At 38.7% G+C, this 11,107-nt stretch overlaps 1 non-coding gene across 1 annotated transcript; it reads left to right on the plus strand.

The window, feature by feature from the left end:
• The first annotated feature begins 7,250 nt into the window (after window positions 1-7,250).
• LOC126772101 (5.8S ribosomal RNA) lies at window positions 7,251-7,407 on the plus strand. Its single transcript, XR_007669622.1, has one exon. It is a non-coding gene; the product is annotated as a 5.8S ribosomal RNA (ribosomal RNA).
• Window positions 7,408-11,107: the final 3,700 nt, after the last annotated feature.

The following is an 11,107-nucleotide window of genomic DNA, read 5'->3' on the forward strand; positions in this document are numbered from 1 at the left end:
ATAAAATACATATCGCTGAAGCGTCGACATCGAATCGATGTACATATATATATACTCGAAACTCATTATAAAAAGAGACACGAATATAGCGATCGTCGTAAGACGTATGTAATCGTGTACATGTAATTCGAATGGACGTATGTACGCGAACGTAGCTAGCGAGAACGCTAACGAACATCGAAGGTGCACGCGTGCAGTCTTCGCTCGTCGTTACCGTCGTCGTCGTTATACCTGTGTACGTAGACCGGCAAGAATCCGCGCCGCGAGTCACATGTATAATCATACGACACTGTATACGTTTCGAGTTCAAGACTCTCGTCGCTCTTCGTTTACGTTTTTCGTTCTTCGTCTACGTCTACGTGCCGCGTCGTCGTCTCCATTCGATTACGAGTCTCGTCATCGTTTACATCGATCGGTCGTTATGAGTGTCGATTTGAATTCGTTTTCGATTTATTATGATATCGATCCGTGGTGGCGTCGATGTGTTTTCGCGTTTTATGTTTTATGCGTTATGTCCTATTTTCATCGAGGCCTCGTGCTTTCGATCGATACGTGCGATGATGCATTTCACACGCTCTCCTAAATGATGATACGATGATAATGATCGACGATCAGTCAGTCAGTCGGCGGGGATACGAGAAGCGTCCGCTGAAGGTTTCGTTTTTTTTTTCGTAAAATAAAACAAAATGCGGTTCGACGTTCGAATGTCGTTCGGATGCGAGACGACGACTCCGAATATAATAAAAACGGGGTCGTTCAATGCGTCTCTTCTGATGTTTCGATGTCGGTTTCGAGGAAAGTACGATGTTGTTGTCTTTCGATAGCATTGTAATGTGGTGCCCTGAGAGAGGAATGAAAGCCGAGACTGCTGAATAGATACTGCCTTTATTTCCAATAGGTCGTACATTAAATAGGTACAAAATTAGGTTACGTAGTATATAATGATTAATAAGTATGTTTAGTTAATATAATCTATTCACTACATCTCATCTCCACCGCAATAAAAAAATAAAATAAACAATACAATTTATTTTATTTTAGTTTATATTACGAATGTTCATATAGTATAATGTCATATTATAATTACTATCTTTACAAACTTTTGAAGTAAGTATTTAGTACATAAACTTTTAACAAAATTGTTAGGTAATTGGTTCAAAATACATTTTTGTTCTGTTTTTGTGAATAACATAGTTTTTATTATCCTTAATTATTTCTACATTGGATGAACATTCCCTTATTACTTTGTATGGACCTGAATATATGTTTTGGAACTTACTGCCGGTTTCATTTTTTATTAAAATCAAATCATTCTGTTTATAAGTCACAGGGTTTATATTACGATCATACTCATCTTTTTTTTTTAATTTACTTGCTATTAAATTTTCTCTAGCCTCTTTTTGTGACGTTTGTAATCTGAATTTGAGTTCCAAAGGATAATTATCAAAATTGTACAAAGGATCAACTTGTGCTGATCGCAAATTAGATGGTAAAATACATTTCTTACCGAACACCAACTCATAGGGAGTGAACTTAGTCTCCGTATGTACTGCAGTGTTATAGGAAAAACACCAAAATGGAAGCCACATGCTCCAAGCTTCTGAGTGATTGTCTGTCTGTATTCGCAAATAGTTACCTAGATGTTCGTGAGAATTCTCCAAGGCACCGATACTTTGATGATGATAAGCAGTAGACTGCAGCTTGTTAATATGCAAAAGTTTACAAACCTCTTTCATTGTGTCCGATAAAAACTCCGTTCCCCTGTCTGTAGCTATCTCCTTCGGAATACCTGATATAAAAAATACCATACCTGAGTATAAAATTGTTTACGAAGTTCCTGGCTACCTCATCTGACCTTTTTGATATTAATGGGTAGGCCTCAACATACTTGCTCAACTCACATTGTATAGTTAAAATGTACACATAATTATTGTACTCTCTCTCTAACGGCCCTACTATATCTAAATATACCTTTTCAAACGCTGAAGTAATTGTCATAGGATCCTTAGTATAATGTGAGGAATGTTTTTGTTTTTGACATTTGTCACACCTTTTTATAAATTCTGTAACATCAGCTTCTAATTTTGGCCAAAAATAATATTTCTTTATGTTATTTACCATTCGTCTTATGCCGGCATGGCCACTTGTGGGTAATATATGAAAATCGTTTAAAAATTACACACTTATCGTCTTTATCAGTTATTCTCTTTGTTCCCCTTAAAATACATATACGTGGTCCGGACCAACTACATATGTTATTTACTTCATTTATTAACTTTTCCACAAATTTATTATTTTTCTCAGTCTTAATAAAGTACACTTCTTTAATATTTATTTTCCCACAAAATATTTTCAGCTCTCTCACAAATTCGCCTGGCGATAGTCGCGATCGAGAAGCTAAATTAATAAAAATAGTATCCATTGAGGGCACGTAACTCAAACATCCCTTCTCATGCGTTATCTCTCTCAATTTACGATATCGATTTAATTCATAAGCGCTTATGAAACGTAATTCCGTGAAATATTTCGGTTTGCTATGTACTTCTACAAGTTTTGGTTGATCAGTCCCATCGTTTTTAGAAATAATAGCATCCCGTTGTTGCTTAGCCATCTGGCCACGCGTCATTACATTCATCACCGTTTGATTCATCTCTTTCAAGTCCTCAGAAGTTAAATGCAAACGTGAAAGTGCGTCAGCGGCAGAATTATTCTTCCCTTTTAAGTATTCAAGTACAAAATCGTATTCTTCTAATGCTAACCTAAATTTAATTAAACGGCTAGATGGATCCCGCATTCCAAATAAATAGATAAGCGGCTTATGATCAGTCTGAATTTTGAATGTCCTACCATACACATATGGTCGAAAATGCTTCACGGCCCATACAATCGCAAGCAGTTCCTTCTCAATCGTTGGGTACCTTTTTCTGCTTTGTTAAGACTACGACTGGCATAGGCTACAGGCCTACCGTCGCTGTTGCATAAAACTGCACCTACCCCATATCCTGATGCATCTGTTTGTAAAATAAATTGATTAGACTCCGAAAAATCAGGGTATTGCAATACAGGATGGGATATTAAATTTTGTTTCAACAGTTCAAATAATTTTTGGCATTCCTCATCCCATTTAAAAATAACATTTTTTCGACACAAATTATTTAATGGATGTGCTTTTGTTGCAAAATTAGGAATAAATTTTCTGTAATAATTTACAAACGCAACGAATCTTTTTACTTCGTCGACTTTAGTAGGAACTGGGTAATCTTTAACGACTTCTATTTTATCAGAATCTGGTATGACACCCTCTGCTGACACAACATGACCCAAGTATAATAGTTCCTTCTGTAAGAAAATACACTTCTGAGGATTTAACTTTTGATTAACTTTACGTAATCTTTCAAAAATAGATTGTAAATTCTTAATATGACTAGGTAAGTCTCTACTAAAACAAACTAAATCGTCTTGGTACACCAGACATTTTTCGTATGTTAACCCTGTCATTGCCATAGTCATCATACGCGAAAATGAACTAGGACTGGTTTTTAAGCCCATAGGCATTCTAGTCATCTGAAACTCTCCGGAACAAAAAGCAGTATACTTGCGACTGTCTGGGTCTAAGCTAACATTATAGTAACCTTGATGTAAATCTAAATGAGAAAAATACATGCAACCAGATAACGAATCTAAAATTTCTGTTATATTTGGAAGAGGAAATTTGTCATCATGTATACTTTTATTAAGTTTTCTGTAATCTATGACCAAACGCCATTTTTTGTTTCCATTTTGGTCACTTTTCTTTGGCACCAACAAGATTGGACTGGACCATTCACTTTGACATGGTTCAATAATATTTTCTTTCAACATTTGATCAATTTGGTTTTTAATTTCATTTTTTAAAGCATGAGGCAATCGATAAGGTTTTGAAAAAATTGGTTGTATATTCGGTTTTACTTTAATTCCGTAATCCGTAACAGCCTGTGAATGTCCCACTGCTGGGCTAAAGGCCTCCTCTCCTCTTTTTGAGGAGAAGGTTTGGAGCTTTGAAGTGGTTGATAACTTGTCCCCTTCCAAATAAAAGATATCGGGATATTTCGCACATAAACTTTCTATGTTAATCCTTTCCTCTTTATTTAAATTATTTAACTTCAATTTTGACAAGAGTGTTTTAACTCGCGATGCATTTTTCTCGATCTTATTAAAGTTACAAATATTATATTCCTTTAAATTTTCTATATTAAGTTTAATTTCAGACAAAGTTATATCTTTTGAAGTCGTATTCAAAATTCGAACGGGTATTTTGCCATTAATTGGATATACTAACGTACTCGCTATAAATACTCCCTCACATACTTCTTTTGTACATACCACACATTCCTCTGTTAAACTGGTATTAATATAGTGAATTGATTCTGATCTGGCAGGTAACGACAATAAATGACTACACGAGTCTATTAATTGCAAAGATATTTGTTTAGATTCACTGATCCATAAAGACAGACTATTATGTTTCATATCAATCACCGCTCCATACTTTCCTAAAAAGTCTTGTCCTAAAATACCATGCGACTTACAAGGTAACGTGTCAAATACATAAAACTTATGACTAATATACTGCCCGTGTACTGTCAACTGTAAACATACGTATCCGATAGCCTGTACATTTCCACCTATCCCGTTTATTGTTATGTTTTCTTTGTTAATTGGAACGTTGAAATCTAAAACATGTTTATGTTTTATAGCTGAAATTGAGGCTCCCGTATCTATGAGCCAGTTAAAAGCGTATCTGTCTTTATAAAATAATTTTATGAAGTAACTACTATCGCTGGCTAGAATACTATATGTTGTAGGCACGAAAAAATCATTTTCAGGTTCCGAATTCTGAGTGGATGCACTCGATTGAGGCTGTAACTCATCAGTTATTATTGTCCGAATCTGTCCTTTGAATGGTCTATAACCCCTAGAATAATTATTAAAAGTTCTACCTCGATATGGCGCTCTACCCCGTGGCGCTCCCCGTGGCTAAGATTGTGGCTGCTGGACCCATTGTCCACTCCTGGTATGCGACTGTCGCCCGTTGTAGCTAGGGTTGCCTCGGCAACGGTCAGTATTGTACGTACCTCTTGGAATGCTCTGATGAGAAGGCGGCCTGGAAGTGTTTTTAAAGAAACGATTATTATTATGCCTTGTTAGTGTAAACACTTCAGCAGTTGAACTTGAACCTGAAATGTCCTCATCGATTGCGGCCTGAATCGCGTCTTTCAAATTTTCAAATTTTTGAGCCGTAATAATAGTGCCAATCCTACGATTTCTCAATCCGTCGCTAAATTGACGAATTGCCTGTTTCTCGTTAATAGATTTTAAAATATTAAAATTTTCAACATTTCCCTCAGATTGAGAAATTGTAAGATCAACGAATAATTCGGATAAGGTTTTTCCGAAAACATCTATAGATGCATCATTTTGCTTGCAATTAAAAAACTGTTTTTGCAAGGCATTTGTAGATTTTTTCGGTAAAAGTAACCTTTTCATATCATTTACAAGATCAGTTACAGTGTCGTATTTCGTTGCTAATTTTAGCTTGGCAGACTGCGACAATCTGCTTTTCAAAGTAAAAGATATTAAATACGTCTGTGACTCAGTATTGAGAACCGAACTATAATACTCAATACCATCGATAAGTTGTCGTAAATTAGAAAGCTCATCATTCATCACTGGCAATAAGCTCAAAGCTACCTTCAGGTCGAATTTATCCATTGTTGAAAAAATACTAGAACCGTCTGAAATTCGACACAACTCAGTAATTTCATCAAACAATTTCTTAATATCCGTACGATATTTTTCAAAAATAAGACGCTCGTCCTTTTCAATGCTTTTCAGTTCAATACTTTCTATATAATTATTATATTGTGCAATAATACATTTAGCTTCGTCTAACTTAGTCTGCAATATTTTACCTTGTCGTCTAGCGGGTCCTATTTTAATAAAATACTGTCTCACTACTAATAAATCTTCATATAATTTCTTTAAAAATGTTGCCATAGAGTTTAAAAATACTTAATATGCATAATAGAATATTAACATACCTGTTTTAAGCCCTGGATCCTCCACATATTATTAAGAATTGTAACATTTATAATAATACACGAGTATACATTATATATTTAGTTACATACATTTAGTTATACATATTTAATTATACTAAGTTTAGATAATATTTTTAACCAAAAATTTTTTTTTTTTTTTATATATATATATATTATATTATAACAATATTGATTATACGTTGGTAAATAAGGCTACAGTCCACTAAATAATGTCCATAAACTTGCCGAAATTCCGATGTACGCGAAAAGAAATACACATATTTATGTAACCGCACTTCACCTCATACCACTTTATACGCTTTTGAACACTTTTACACTTTGCTATCATCGATCTTCAAATCGGGGTAACCCTGGCGCCGTCGAAAGGAGAGTTGTCGCACCCTGCTGCCACTCGCGTTCAACTCAAATTCCTGCCGTATCCATCTCGTATGACATTTCCGATACATCCGGAATACTCCATACAGGACTACCAAAACTAGGCAAAGTACCACCACGCATAACAGGGCGCTCGACGTTTTCATGTGAAATCGGAACTCCTCGATTGGTGCATCATTTGTGCCCCCAGCTGCATTTTGTGCTATCACGATCTTCTCTTCTTTAGACTGCTGTTTCCCCATTTTCGAAGCACACTTTTACCACACTAGCACCGCTGTCGTCAGTTTTAATAGAATTTTTTTTTTTTTTTATTATCCGACGATTGCATTGTGACGAGAAGACGTTGTTTATAAATCACTGTCCATATATGTAAAATCGGTCGGCGACGCGGCGGCGGACGGTGTCAGAATACTCGCGCGCGTGAATCTACTTTTGGCAGGGTCGCCATGTAATGTGGTGCCCTGAGAGAGGAATGAAAGCCGAGACTGCTGAATAGATACTGCCTTTATTTCCAATAGGTCGTACATTAAATAGGTACAAAATTAGGTTACGTAGTATATAATGATTAATAAGTATGTTTAGTTAATATAATCTATTCACTACATCTCAGCATCGTCATCTTCAAATAATGTATATTTTTTTTATTTATTTTTTTTATAATTTTTTTTTTTATTAGAAATAAAAAAAGAAAAAGAAAATTAAACAAACTAATATCACGGGCGTATAGAATCGCTTCAGTGATCGTAGAAACTAATCATCATGAAAATAAACCATTACCCTGGACGGTGGATCACTTGGCTCGCGGGCCGATGAAGAACGCAGTTAACTGCGCGTCATAGTGTGAACTGCAGGACACATTTGAACATCGATATTTCGAACGCACATTGCGGTCCGTGGAGAAACATCCAGGACCAATCCTGTCTGAGGGCCGGCTGTATAAAAATATAAACCACACTGTTCAGTGTTTAATGTATATATAGTTTTTCGTAATGTTAAACTTTTATACGTTTCTCGAACACATGACGGTTTCCGTTTAAAGTTCGTTCGTATTCGTATACGAACTGACTCTCTCTCGGTCCGTTCAAATATTTCAATACGACGTGTATGTATGTTTATGTACCATGCGTTCGTGTATATTACAAATTTTTGTATTTATATACGGTTCGTGTGTACGTTTACGTCACGGAGTTTCGTTATGCGCGATGTGAGAGACCGAGAGCGTAGCTCGCTTTACCGATACGTACGGCTACGACGATGATGATGATGACGACTCCGTCGTCGTCGTCGTCTACGTCGTCTTTGTCGATCGGTCCAGTCGAGAGCGCCCATCTCCGACCTTTCGATCGTCGGTCTATCATTCGATCAAAGAGGGTAATCGGATATATGAGGCGATCTCTTCTAGTCTAGAGAGAGAGTTCGTACGTTTCTCGTTATTGAACATCGATCGAATATCGATAATACGTAATATTTTTATTTTTCTAAATATTACGTTAGCAGCTCCGTTTTCGTTACGACATATACACATAACGATCGTTATATAATTTGAAAATAATAATAATATATATACGCGCGCATCGCGTACGTGATGACATGTAAACGTCGTATTCGTTTCGTGTCGTCTCTCGTGTTTGTGTTATCATTACACAGACGGAGTGGCGGGCGCGCGCGCGTGCACGCGTGATAACGAGTAGTAGGCGGACTCGACGTCCGAAGAGCGCGTCGACGCCGACGTCGGAACGGATGAAAAATCTCGTCTCGACGAAAGCGGCGCCGTCGCATTGACGGATATCGCGTCTGCCTCGTTTTTTTTTATCGTTGGCCTCAGATCAGGGAGGATCACCCGCCGAATTCAAGCATATTAGTAAGTGGAGGAAAATAAACTAACCAGGATTTCCTTAGTAGCGGCGAGCGAATAGGAAATAGCCCAGCATTGAATCCCGCGTTTGTAACAATCGCGGGAGATGTGGTGTTCGGGAGGTATCACTTTCTCGTCGTCGCCACTCCTGTCCAAGTTCGTCTTGAACGGGGCCGTTTTCCCATAGAGGGTGCCAGGCCCGTAGCGACGGAGCGAGACGGCGAGAGGTACGCTTCTCAGAGTCGGGTTGCTTGAGGGTGCAGCCCTAAGTGGGTGGTAAACTCCATCTAAGGCTAAATATTACCGCGAGACCGATAGCGAACAAGTACCGTGAGGGAAAGTTGAAAAGAACTTTGAAGAGAGAGTTCAAGAGTACGTGAAACCGTTCAGGGGTAAACCTGCGAAACTCGAATGAACGAACGGAGAGATTCATCGTCATTCGACGGCGTACGGGCGCGCGTCTCGATGTCGCATACGTGTCCCCTAGCGGGTTCGTCGCGTCCGTCGACGTTCGTCGACGGCGTGCACTTCTCTCTCAGTAATACATCGCAACTCGTTCGATGTCGGCGCGCCGTTCGGGAGTCCAGTCGTGTTCGTGTTCGCGCACGCACTATTGGACCGTGACGGTGGCCGACCGGCCGTCGGACGGTAGTACAAAATCGTACATATAATACGAATCGCGCACGCGTCTCACGCGCGTCCGGCCCGACGCAAGCGGACGTCGACGCGGCGTTGCTGTCGTCGCTGCCGTGTTGTCTCGGACTGTGCGCGTATCCGTCTGCGATGATTCATTTTCGGGCACTCGCAGGACCCGTCTTGAAACACGGTCCGTGTTCAAGTCATTCATCAATTTTTCAGGAGAGCACATTTAATAAAAAATAGTTACCATTTTATTTAATATTATTTTAATTTATTAGGTTTACTTATAATCACTTACACTAATCGTGTTAGGCGATCTGTGTAGGAAGTTTCTTTTTAATAAAACCCTCACTAAAAGCTAAATGCCTTAAGAATCGTTTGTGTATTCTTTCTAATCTTAGAATATGTGTGGCATAGTGGGGTCGCCAGACTGTCGATGCATACTCTATAACAGTATGGACCATACTGTTGTGGAGAAATATTTTAGTTTTAACATTTTTAAATAGTTTGGCATTTCTCAACACAAAGCCCGAACTCGTGGAAGGTGGATGGATTCAGCGAGTGAGTTAATTTCAAAATTTACCGATATTATTCAGAGTATAAATGGTAGTTACAGTAAGGAACACTTTTCAAGTTCTAATGTTGTCCCAGAGTTCGACCCATCTAAAATAAATCGGACAATAAGTAATAGGTTAACTAAGGTTAATGTGGTTATGTGCTATTTTGTATGGATGGAGTGATAGACAGATTATACATTATGCGTTACTAAAACTAAGCGGTGTACCAAATAAAAAACAAAAATGGTGTGAGAGATTACCAATTAATAGTTTTGTGTACGTAGGCAGAGTGGCAAACTAAATTTTTAAAAGCGTTCAAGTCAGATGAAAATTATGGTTAGATGTTATCGGATACGTTAGATAAGAAAGCAAAATTGACAATTGTTTAGGGGATTACTTTTACGAAAAAGTAGCACTGCTTACGCTCAAGAAATGGAATTTGTTTAGTGAAACTCTTTATTTCTAATTTAGTATAAGTTTTTTTTTTTTTTTGCACAATATACAGATAACAATTAAAAAAAGCGGATGAGATGCGACAGAGAAAAAATGAACAATGTTGCCATACGTAATTAAGTATAATAATATAAAATTTTGTGCTGGCAATGACTATAATACAATAATAACTTTATACATGTAATAATAACTTAATAAATTAATAAAATGTTAAATTTATTTATAAATATATATATATATATATATATATATATATATATATATATATATATAAGTCGAGATGGCCCAGTGGTAAGACCGCGTGAATCTTAACCGATGAACGTGAGGAAACCTGCATGTGTCTAATTTCATCGAAATTCTGCCACATTTGTATTCCACCAACCCGCATTGGAGCAGCGTGGTGGAATAAGCCCCAAGCCTTCTCCTCAAATAGGGAGAGGAGGCCTTAGCCCAGCAGTGGGACATTTACAGGCTGTTAAATGTATATATATATATATTTTTATCTGGGCATGATGCGTGAACATATCCTCCCCCCGTTGAAGACCTAAGGTCTTCAACGGGGTCCAGTGAACAGTCTGGCTACACGTCCGAGACGCCAGTTCAGTTGCCACCACTGGTTTAGGTTAGGTTAGGTTAGGTTAGGTTAGGTTAGGTTAGGTTCTACCAACCCGGGGGTGCATGTCAGTCACCTCCACGTGGTGCACCCTGGGCAACGGGGTCGACCAGCAATCCGATGTTTTTCCGGAACGCTTGTCGATCGCGGCTGAGACTGACGCGGCGGAAGTGTCGCGGGCCGCTCCTGGGACTTCTCTGTTGCGCAGAGTTGACCAGCGAGCGGCTCCGTGGCAAATAGGAGGACTCCGGGGTCCTTTTGGGCCGCCGGAGAGAGAGAGGAGGAGTTGGTCTCCGGAGTCCTTTCGGGCTGCCGAAGACAGGAGTAGAGGAGTAGAGGAGGAAGGAGAGGCGGGTTCGTCCAGTTTCGGTGTCGATGCTGGGCGGACAGACTTCGGTCACCGCCTTCTCGAACTCGTTTCCCCATCCAGGCGCCAGCCTGTGGTGGGACCGAGGGCCTTGCCTTCACCGGCCGGGTCGAGAGGAGAAAACCTCAATAAAAAACAACAGGTGGG

Source organism: Nymphalis io, chromosome 11 (genome assembly GCF_905147045.1).
Source record: "Nymphalis io chromosome 11, ilAglIoxx1.1, whole genome shotgun sequence".
In the NCBI taxonomy this organism is placed as follows: Eukaryota; Metazoa; Arthropoda; class Insecta; order Lepidoptera; family Nymphalidae; genus Nymphalis; species Nymphalis io.